Source organism: Carettochelys insculpta, chromosome 25, assembly GCF_033958435.1.
Source record: "Carettochelys insculpta isolate YL-2023 chromosome 25, ASM3395843v1, whole genome shotgun sequence".
In the NCBI taxonomy this organism is placed as follows: Eukaryota; Metazoa; Chordata; order Testudines; family Carettochelyidae; genus Carettochelys; species Carettochelys insculpta.
In genome coordinates, this window is record NC_134161.1 from 4,204,036 (window position 1) to 4,215,531 (window position 11,496).

Here is an 11,496-nt window from a genome sequence, read left to right on the forward strand (position 1 = left end):
TTGCAAGAGAGAGACTGCTGTACGTATTGCTGGTGTAACCCAGTGACTTGCCTTGAAGGCTGCTGGGGCTCAGACAATCCTGATTAGAGGATCAACCCCACCTGAGAGGAATGAGGTGCTTCCAGTACCAAAAGAACAGGAAGCTGCAGTGAAGGGGAAGCTAGGGGTGCATACCACTGGGTGTGAGAAAGTTCCCGCCGGACTCTGCGTCAGCAGGAGAAATGCTCAGAAACGGGAGAGATTGAAAGAGCTCTCCAGGCAGCAAGGCCTGGGATAGACCCTGTCCAAGCAAGGAAGGGACTGTGGTAGCTCAACTGGAAAGGGCAGTTGGGAAGGACAAACTCCAGGCAGGAGAAAGAAAAGAACATAGGGAGATGGGATGTGTCCTGGTGAAACTGATATGAAGATGGAGTTTGTGTTCTGCCAGAGGCTCTGAGGTGGTTTGGATCAGGAGAGAGACACTGAACTGGGGATGGAGAACCCCATGGTGTATTCAGAAGACAAACTAAACTCTTGTCAGGCTTGTCTGAACCACCTGTAGGCTGTGAATTCCTCCAGGGCTCTGAGGAGGGGAAACAGAGGTAGGGGGTTTTCAGAACCTCTGGCCACAAAGGAGCTCTGTGGTGTTACCAAGGGAAACAGGATTTACAGCATAACTGACTAAGATTAATATACATCTTCTTTCCAACAGGGTACCTGCCTAACTCAGGGCACAGCAAGCTCCAAGTCCTCCTTCGTTGGTCTCTCTAGGAGCCGGGTGCAAGGTAACATGTGACGGGCCTTTGGCTCCCAGGCCTGGCGTCTGAGGATGGATGAGAATCAGTGGGCAGAGGTGAGGCTGTTCCCACCCCCAAGGGAAAATTAACAATTTCCCTGAGTATTTTAAAACACATTTTCCCCTGAGTAGGGGAAGAAGCTGAAAGGGAAACCAAGATGTTTAATTCATTTTCTGCTTGAATTGATTTGAAGGGGTATTTAGGGTATTTCAAGGGCTCATTGAAATCAGTGGTAGCTTTACTGTGAACTTCAGTTGACTTTGGATCGGGTCCTGAGAGTTTCATACGTGGGGAATGCTTCCAAGTGGTCTTGGCCAAAGCTTTTGCTGCCAGACTCTCTCTTGGAAAGCAATAGCAGAGCAGCTGGGTTGCCTGGATATCAGTCAAATATCCATTGCGTAGCCGGTTTCTCCCTCCTTGGCTGCCCCCATGTCCAGCTGCGGTGTGGGTATGGTTTAAGAGCTTGCTGTACCTGCTAGATGGACTCCCCTTTTCCTGCAGTGTTGAGCTGACCAAAGGAAAGGAGCTGTGAAGTGCAGCTCTCCTTTCTGCTGAATAAGCATCAACAGAGCTTGTGCTGTTAAAAATGAATGAGGGGCCCATGGCAAGTGGCGATCACTGTGATTCTCAAGCCTGAGCAGGCTGGAAATGAAATGCTGCTCCTCTTATGGAACCTTCACACCGATCGGTCACGATATTACCAGAAAGAGCCTGGCAATGCAGGGGAGTGATTGAGAGAGAGGGCATGAATTTCCAGACACTGGTCCTCTCCAAAGGGTTGTGTTTGAGGAAGCATGGCTTGGATGGCTCATTCCTGCTGAAGGAAAGGTTTTTTAAATAGTGTAGCAAACTTGAAAAGCAAGCGACACCCTTGTGTTTAAAGCGCTAGTCTGGGGCGTCTAGAGACCTGGGTTCAAATGCTTTCCCTGGTGCAGAATTCCCGTGTGATCCTGGGCATGTCACTTCATTTGCGTCTCTTTTCTATCTGTAAAATGAGAACAATAATCCTTCTTTCTTCCAAATGCAGAAAGTGTAACTGGTGGGGGAAAGGGCCTGTGATAATTTTTTCTGCCACTGCTTGTGCTGTACCAGTCCTGCTGATAAGGGATCAAGCCCCCGCCTTACTTATTCATTCACTATAGACCCTTTCACCAGAGCTGTACTCGCTTTGTAATTAAATTGCAGCGCTTGTTCACACTTCTCGATAACTAGAAAGTGCAGCCTCTGAACAGCCCTTCAAGCCCTCTGCATTAATGCTGTGAGCATTAATTGCATAACAGACTGCCCCTCATGCAACACTCTTGTTTGTGAGGTGACTTGTGAACTGAAAGTCAAGTCCAAAGCCTCAGAACCCTGTTGGCAGCTCAACCCGCAAACATGACTGTCTAACACCAGAGCACAATTCACATGTAATCAAAACAGCTAATTGGAATAGATCTGCAGGAACTTGGGAAAAGCTGTCTACAAAGGGACCTTTCATCTTTCTTCAAAAAAAAAAACAAAAAAAACGCTTTACATAGGACCTATCATGCCTCCAAGTTTTCTGGGCTCACGAGCCCCAGCCTGGCCTGGATAAGGCTAAAGAGGATGCAAGTGGGGTAAGGAAACAAATTACAGCTGCAGAAGGAAAACAGGCTGTTGGATAATCGTGTTGAAGCTTCTGTTGCGCGCTCTTCCAAGTGGCCCTTAACAGTGCAGCTGCTATTAGTTGGCTCACAAAGGTTTGCTTCTGGGCCTCGCCTTGCCAGGCTCTGCATTTGCAATGGTGCTGTAGCCATGTGGGTTGCAGTATATTAGGCCAGGTCAGTGGGCTAACTTCTGTGGTGAGAAGTGCTCCACAGAGCTCGACTTCAGGTCAGCTCTGGGCACGCTCACAAGAGGAGAGAATTTGGGAGGTTTCAGATACATCAGTAGGGAATCTTGCCTTGTGTGTGAACTCACATATGTGAAACAAAGCTGTGTGGGAAGCAGATTTTCCTGTCCAGGAACAGTTCAGATTTTGATTTTTGGTGCTAATTCAGAATGCTCCTGAATCAACCTCCCTGCCACCTCAAATTTTTTTAGGTAAGTCAGTTTAACAGAAATGATTCTGAAACACTTTGATTTTTGATGTGTTTTTGTTGTTTCAGCCTTCCCCCAGCACCACTCCAATTAGCTGGCATTGGGAAATGAAAAAGTGTTTTGACTAGGAAAATTGATTTGTTTGTTTGTTTGTTTCCAATATGTCAAAAAAAATTGAAAAGTTCAGAAATGTTTGTTTCAAGTTGGAAGTTTCCACTAATGCTTTTGGTTTAGGGAACATCATTTTTTCACACAAAAATGTCATTTGTCAAAAAATTCCTGATTTTCTTTGGTGTTTAATCAGCACTCGTTGGCTGACTCCAGAGGGTGTGTCTGTCCTACAGCTGGGATTGAGACTCCCATTTGGGTAAACAGGCTTGCGAGCAGAGCAGAGCAGAGCTAGTGTGCTTAAAAAAAGCAGGGTGGCCCTTGTGGACTTAAGGCTAGATCAGATCTGGGCGGCTGGGCCTGCATCTATTTGTACCGTCAGACCCAAGCCATTGCTACTAATGGTAAATTAGCTTGTTGAATTTTACGATGATAGCACTTGTCTGACTATCTAAGCTGGGAGCATGTATCCTGCCACAGTGTAGACAAACCAGAGTCTTTAGCCCTGTCAAGCTGATGGACATTCTATGGATTTGGCCTTTCGGCCTTTACCTCTTATAGGCAATTCTGGTATAACAATAGGCCCGTCCAGCTCTTCAGAAACTCTGGTGCTGGACAGCTCCCAGTGGCAGCAGCCCAGCTGCAGACAGAAAGAGAAGCCAGGATGCAGAAATTGCACACAAGCCCTTACGTTAGGTCTACACTATGAGATAAATTCGAATTTAAGGCAGTTATCTCAATATTACCACTTGACTGTCTTCACTGTAAATTCCAGTAGCTCGATTTAGGGAGCACGAATACTGATATCATAATATCATCAGAAATGGCTGGGTGTCGCGTTAAGTTTGAGTTTAAAAGTTTGAATAAAGGCCAGTGTGGAAGCACCATGTCTTAGGATCGAATTTATTAGCCTCCAGAGGTGGCCCGCATGTAACCTACAATGCCCCTCCGTGCTCCACTCTGGCTGTAGCTTTCCAGGTGCGCAGGAATTAGGTAACAGAAAGACTGTGAATTTCAAATCGGGACCAGGAAGCCTGTGGCTGTGGGCTCATGTTTGTATGACAGCCTGGGAAATGCCGCTCTTTCTTTGCTATTAGCGCTGTCAGTGCATCTACCCATTACAAATAGCCCCAGCACGGACTTTATGGTTCTGTCTCTACACTTGGTATTTTCTTCTACGCTGCCTGGTGCCAGCTGCTGCCCCATCACACCACGTGGCCACAAGGCTGCTGTGGGGGCTGTGCTTGTGTAAGAGGACGAGAAACTTCTCAGCGGTTTACATTTGTGCACGTTCCCTCTCCCTTCCCCACAGGTGCCACGCGGTCCGAGTCTTCCCCCGCTCAGCCACATCATCTGGCTGGCCCCTGACCCAATGAAAGGATGTGCCTGCTATTCAGTGCCGACCACGCTGCCAGGCAGCACCAGGTCCTAGTTTGCATGAGGTTAGGGCTCCAAGGGTGGGAAAGAATTTTGGGGACTGGCAGCTGTTGGGGGGAATTCTCCCTCAGTGGCTAACATTTTCGGGGGTTTGCTGCCGCAAGGGGGGACTACTTCAGCGGGCCCCCCAGAAGCCCCCCTGAATCTCTCTGCCCCAACAAGGACCCAGGGGGCTTGCTACCACCAGGTGGAAGTGTCCCCCGATGGCTAAGATTTTTGGGGCATTGCTGCCATTCCCTGTGTTGGCAATTTCTGTGTAGTGAAAAGGGAAGACAAAAATCTTTTTTTCCCTAGGCTTTTCTATCCTCTTTTTTCTAACTCTGCACCCCTTCATGCAGAGACGAGTGGGTGGAGGGCCAGTTGAGACACACAGACTGTGTACAGAAGCTGTACAGTAAACCCCCGAAATACACAGTTTCAAGTTGCATGTAACTCGCTTTAACACAAGTTAGACATAACTTGAAGCTGCTCTGTGGCTGTCATCCTGCTGCAGGCAGATAGGCAGGCTAAGAGCCCCTTCTCCATACCTTCCCCCAGCCACATGGCTGGGGGAAGGCAGGGAGAAGCAGCCAGGAAACTGACCAGCCTTGGTGGACTGTTCAGTTTCCCAGGTCCCACAAGTGGCTGGGAGCCAAGTGGCAGCCTGGTTCCCAGCTCCCCCGCCCCAACTTATGTAAAAATTTGAGTTACGTGGGGTTGCAGGAATGCAACCTCCACATAACAAGGGCTTTTACTGTATAATGAACTGGGAACGCCAAAACCCTGCCCTCAGCAACTCGTTTTTCAAAAACTTTACTATCAATTCTTTCTTCATGCTGTCCATTGTCCCTGTGTTATTTTCAGGGATCGGCTGCAATCAAGGGAGGGTGGGATAGTCAGTGGATGGCCAATTGAGAACACAGACTGTGCACAGAAGCTTTATAGAGGACTGGGAACCCAAAAACCCTTTCCTAAGAAAGTCTTTTTTCCAAATCTTTACTATCCACACTTCGTTCATCCTTTTCATTGTCCCTGTATTATTTTCAGGGATCAATGCAATCAGGGTAGCAGGGACAGTCAGTGGATGGCTAGTTGAGAAGACACACACTTGCTAATTTTTATAAAATCCTTGATAATTCATTTACAGAAAAAAAAAGATTTCTGGTAACTCGGCCATCTTCGTTACACAAAGTTCTTGACCCCCGCTCCCCTTTTACCTCTCGACTCTCTGATTTGCTCACTTAGATCATTTTTTCTGATTTGTCCTCCTTGATTACTGTTTTTGGTTCTCTGTGCTTTAAATATTGAGTCTGTTCTGGTATGGCTATGATCTGGAGAAGTGGGTCTGTCCCACGAAAGCTCACCTAATCCATTATTTTGTTAGTCTTTAAAGTGCTACTTGACTGCTTTTTTGTTTTAAACAAAGAAGCTGCCTTTTGCCTTACACTTGTTTTCTATTGTGGATCACCTGTGTGTAGACATAACACATTCCGGCATATTCAATGGTGAGTTTCGTTAGAAGATCTTTCACTGTTGGTTGGCACACTTGGGTACACCTACCACTGTGATCCTGTGGGCAAATGGAGTTTTCAGTAGCCCTGTGGATTGTCTCATTGTAGGATGAGAAAACAGAAATTGTCAGATGTCATCTCATCGTGTCACCAGTCCCCAAAGGTGCTAGGAGAAGGCCTAAGCCCCCTGCGCGAACTCTGTAAAGGAAGATCTAGGGATGTGTTTGTTTCCCCTTCAACCTTCCGACTCAAGATGTTTCTAACACTCTCTTTCTCTTTGGGGAGCCAGGTGGACTTGGGTAACAGACACAAAGAGTGTGGAGCTCGGAACAAGAGAATGGAGGGGAAACTGTCCAGTTTCTCATCTCTAATAGGCTTGGCAGCACATAGAAGAAGTGCCCAAAACTTATGATTTTCAAGCTAAATGTTAAAAGTGGTTTGGACGGTAAGATTCAGTGACGCTAATGGGATGGGGTCTGTCTTATCTGTGGGATGTAGTTAGGATTGCCTGGCATGGAAGGGTGACTCTGTACACATGGGACCCAGGGGCCCAGCCCAGGAACTGTGTGCACACGTGTGGGCATGTACGAGAAAGTAAAAAGGCATTAATGGCTGTGTGAAATTCTTGTTGGCTGATTAAAATTAGTTTCTTCAGACACTCTGTGGCTTCAGCCCAGAGGAGTTGGCTCTGTCGGGGCTGGCTGCAGCTTCCCAAACTTGCAAAGTGAAGAACACTGTAAACAATGTTGTCTGCTGGCGGGATGGGGGTAAGACGACGTGACGTTCGCTTTTAGTGGACCGATTCATTAATGAGGCATAAAGTGATTAGATAGGGTGGGATGGGGGCAGCATTTAGTTGTCTGTTGCATGCTCTGCTGTCTGTGTTGGGTTCCGATCATGCTAGACGACTTCCAGGGCAGTGGCTTCCTCGCTGATCTTACAAGTTTTTTTGCTTTTTTGGTTTTGTCTGCCCCCAGCCTTACATATCTATTTGGGCCAGAAGCTCGGCTGCTATAAATCAGTTTAGGCTATTTACATCTGTCAAATTATGCTGCTTTACTCCAGCTGAGGGTCTGGTCCTTTCCTTCTTGGTTTTATCATTGTTTTGTCATGACAGAAATTCCTTCCTTTCCTCTGTTCTGTCCTCTCTAATGATAAAGTATAGCATACATTTTGGAGGCCAGAAATGATGCTCCATGAAAGAGAACATCCAACCTGGCTTCAAAGGAAATTCCAGACCTCCCTTTATTTTGAAACCTGACTACTTCGTTGGTACCTGAGTGTTGCTTCCCTTGCTCAGGGAAAATGAAGAAACAATTAATAATTCCTAATTAATAACTGACAGTTATATGGGGAAAGTCTGCGCTGCTTGGAAGTAAGAGCAAGAAAAACAAACCGAGCAACTGTTCTGTTAACTGGCACCCCCCTCCCCCCCAAAAAAAATCAGTTTTGTATGATGAAAAACAAAGCATTTGGGGAGGAAATCTATTTACTGAACTCAAGCACTTGGGCAACAGGTTCCAAATTGATACATAAATCACAGTGTTCTCGCTCCTTTTTTCAATCCCCTCTCCCTGAATAAGTCTAAACTTTTCAAGTCTGCAGCATTTTTCCAACCAGTCTAAAACTGAGCTGTGCGAAAACAGCCCGTTAGCCTGTCACCGAGGCTATTGCTTATTTCTCTCCTCCAGAGCCTGACCTGCATTTCTGACAGTCCTTTGAACAAGCAGCATCACAGAACCCTTTCCATAACCTGTTTCGGGTGTTTCCCCCCTTCTTCTGGCTGTACAGCCCATTTGTGATAATATGGATGACTCAAAAAACAAAAAAAACCTGTGTACAAAATAGTCCCCAAATCAAGGCAACAGGATTGTGTTAAAACACTTCTACGCATTTCTCAGTAGCGTTAAAACACTTCAACACATTTCTCAGTACCTAAATGAGCCCCCTTAACTTTTCCATAAGTTGCCTTACCTTCACTTTGAAACATAAGAGTGACCAGCAGCAGGGCAAGAAATGCCCAAAGAACAGAGGGTGTCATGGCTTTGATCCAGAGGGTCGCCGTCTTTCTTTGCTTCTCTTCCCAATGATTCCACGCGTAGGGCTGAGTCGTCAGGATCTCCACTGCTGGCTCTCTTTTTCTATTCCTCCCGCACCCCAACTTATCCTCCCCCTCACCCCATCCTTCCCTCTGCAGATAAAGGGAACCTAATCAGGGCAGCAGGTATACATTTTGCTCCCTTCCCCCCAGTGGTCAGGTTTTTGAAAATGCCTAATTAATCAGACTCCTCTGCTGCATCAAATTTCAGGCTGAGAGGATTTAAAAAAAAAAAAAAAGGAACCCACCCACCCAGACTGATGTCACACAGGACAAATGAACAGTGCCTCTCTGTCTCTCCCCAGTCAGGGAGGGCACTGGGATGTCTGCGTGAGGTTAACCAGGGAGGCAATTTGTTACCTGAGATCGGGCTAAAAGCTGTTTCAGATAGAATCGATGGTGATGGTTTTTCTATAATTTGTTTTAAATCTCATCTTTGCTGTAGAGAGAACTCCAATTTGAGATTGGAGTTTAACAGAGATGAATAATGTTAACTATCTCTCTGCTAGTGTGTTGTGTGAAAAGAGGGTGAGGTTTGCTGCAGCAAGATTTATGAAATTACTGTAACGTTTACATTGCATACACACCATGAGACCTCTCTTAAGGAGCACAGTGCCAATGCAGGAGCAGGGATCCTTTGGAGTTTTCCCACCCAGTTTTGCTGAGATGAGGATCCACCTGTGGGTAACTGGTGTGTGGTCACTGCAGGCTGATTTCAAGCTGTCTGTTTGGTTTAACTGGCTAAATTGAGGGAGCTGACTTGATTTCTCTGGAGTTAGGCCTGCTTCCTCCGCAGTGAATTGGATGTCTCTGTTCAGGCATGTGTGGGACAAAGTAGAGATAAGTGTGTGGTTGAGCATGTGTGCGTGCACGTCTAGAATGTTACAATTTTCTGATTATTGTTTAATGTTTTCTTTGTAGAGAAAAGAGCAATGTTCCAAGTAAAACAAATTCACCCTGATAACTCCAGTGACTTCAGTGATGTAACTTACTCCTGAGATAGATCTATGTCATTGATGACACAATCGGACCTTTTATTGCGTTTCAGCCAAAGCTGAAAAACATCTTCCTCATCCTGTCCTTTTTCTTTAGCACCCGCCTGCCTCTTTCTCCCTGCTCTCATGCAACTCTGAGGTTTATTCATAGATTCCCAGGCTGGCAGGGATCACCTGTGATCTAGTCTGACTTCCTGCATAACAGGAGCCCAGAGCAATTCTGCGAGCTGATCATTCAGAAAAACATTGTCTGGATTTAAACATTTCAAGTGATTGAGGGAGAATTGGTTATAACCATTGCTAAGTTACTACTGTCCAGCCTCTACATCTTATTTCCAGGCTGAATTTTGCACGTTTCAATTTCCATCCACTGGATCGTGTTCTATCTGCTCTAGCAGATTGAAGAGTCCTTCCTAAATATTTGTTGCCCAGCTAGATACTTATAGACTGCCCTCAATTTACCCTTTAACCTCCTCTTTGTTAAGCTAAATAGACAGAGCTCCTCAAGCCTAACATTATAAGGCATAACAAGAAGTCTTGTGGTACCTTATAGATGAACAGATATTTTGGAGCATAAGCTTTCGTGGGCAAGGACCTGCTTCATCAGATGCATCTGATGAAGTGGGTCTCTGCCCATGAAAGCTTATGCTCCAAAATATCTGGTCATCTATAAGGTGCCACAAGACTTCTTGTTGTTCTCGTAGCTACAGACTAACACAGCTACCTCTCTGATACTATAAGGCATATTTTCTAATGGTGGCACTTCTCTGCGCCCCACCTTCAGCGTATCACCGTCTTTTTTAAATTGTGGTCACCAGAACCAGACACAGGGCAACACAAGTGGTTGCACCAAAGCCAAATGCAGAGATAATGTTCCCTCTCACCTCTTATTGGAGTCTCCTGGTTCTGCATCCAAGGGGAATATAAGCACTCAGTGCGATTGTGGCCCACACACCTAGGTGTGGTTAACTGTCCCATGTAGTGGTACCTAGACCATGCCACAGACAAAGAATAAGTGTCCTCTACAGTGTAAGCTGAGAGCCAGCTGGCCTTCAGCTCAAGTTGTAGCAGCACCTGCACTAAGCTCGCGAGGGCACAAGTTTGAGTCTGTCTGAGGGCAGTCACACGATATGGGGGCCAAAACAGCTAACATGGAGTATCTCATTAGCACTTTTGGGCCATCACATTCTGCTGAAAGCTTTATGTTCAGCCCAGACCTAATTCATCTGAGGGTTCTGAGGGAGTTGGTGTGTGTCGTTGACGAGCGCTTGGCCGTTATCTTTCAAAAGTCGTGGAGATAAGGAGAGGTCCTGGATGATTGGAAAAAGGCAAATGTAGTGCCCATCTTTAAAAAAGGGAAGAAGGATGATCCAGAAAACTATAGGCCAGTCAGTCTTACATCAGTCCCTGGAAAAATCATGGAGGGGCTCCTCAAGGAAGTCATTTTGAGGCACTTGGAGGAGGGGAAAGTGATCAGGAATAATCTGCATGGATTCATGAAGGGCAAGTCATGCCTGACCAATCTGATGAGTTTCTACAATGCGATAACTGGCTCTGTGGGCAGGGGAAAATCAATGGATGTGATTTATCTTGACTTTAGCAAAGCTTTTGATACAGTCTCCCACAATATTCTTGTCAGCAAGTTAAAGGAATGTGGATTGGATAAATGGATGGTAAGATGGATAGAAAGCTGGCTAGAAGGTCGGGCCTACAGGGTAGTGATCAACGGCTCGATGTTGGGATGGCGGTCGGTTTCTAGTGGAGTGCCCCAAGGTTCGGTTCTGGGTCTTGTTCTGTTCAACATATTTATCAATGACCTAGATGAGGGGTTGGATTGCACCCTGAGAAAGTTTGCAGACGACGCTAAGCTAGGGAGAGAGGTAAATATGCTGGAGGATAGGGACAGGGTCCAGACTGACTTAGACAAATTGGAAGACTGGGCTGCAAGAAATCTGATGAGGTTCAATAAGGACAAGTGCAGAGTCCTGCACTTGGTCTGGAAGAATCCCAAGCATTGTCACAGGCTGGAGTCCGACTGGCTCGGTAGTAGTTCGGCAGAAAAGGACCTGGGAGTTGTAGTGGACGAGAAGCTGGACATGACTCAACAGTGTACCATTGTAGCCAAGAAGGCCAATGGCATATTAGGTTGCATCAAGAGAACCGTTGCCAGTAGGCACAAAGAAGTGAATGTTCCTCTTTATTTGGCTTTGGTGAGGCCGCATCTGGAGCACTGTGTCCAGTTCTGGGCCCCCATTTATAGGAAGGACGTGGATACACTGGAGACGGTCCAGCGAAGGGCGACCAAAATAATTAGGGGGCGGGAGCATATGACCTATGACGAAAGATTGAGGGAATTGGGACTGTTTAGTCTGCAGAAGAGAAGACTGAGGGGGGACTTGATAACAGCCTTCAACTTACTGAAGGGAGGTTTCAGAGAGGCTGGAGAGAGGCTGTTCACAGTGGTGACGGATGGCAGAGCACGGAACAGTGGTCTCAAGCTGCGGTTGGAAAGGTCCAGGTTGAACTTTAGG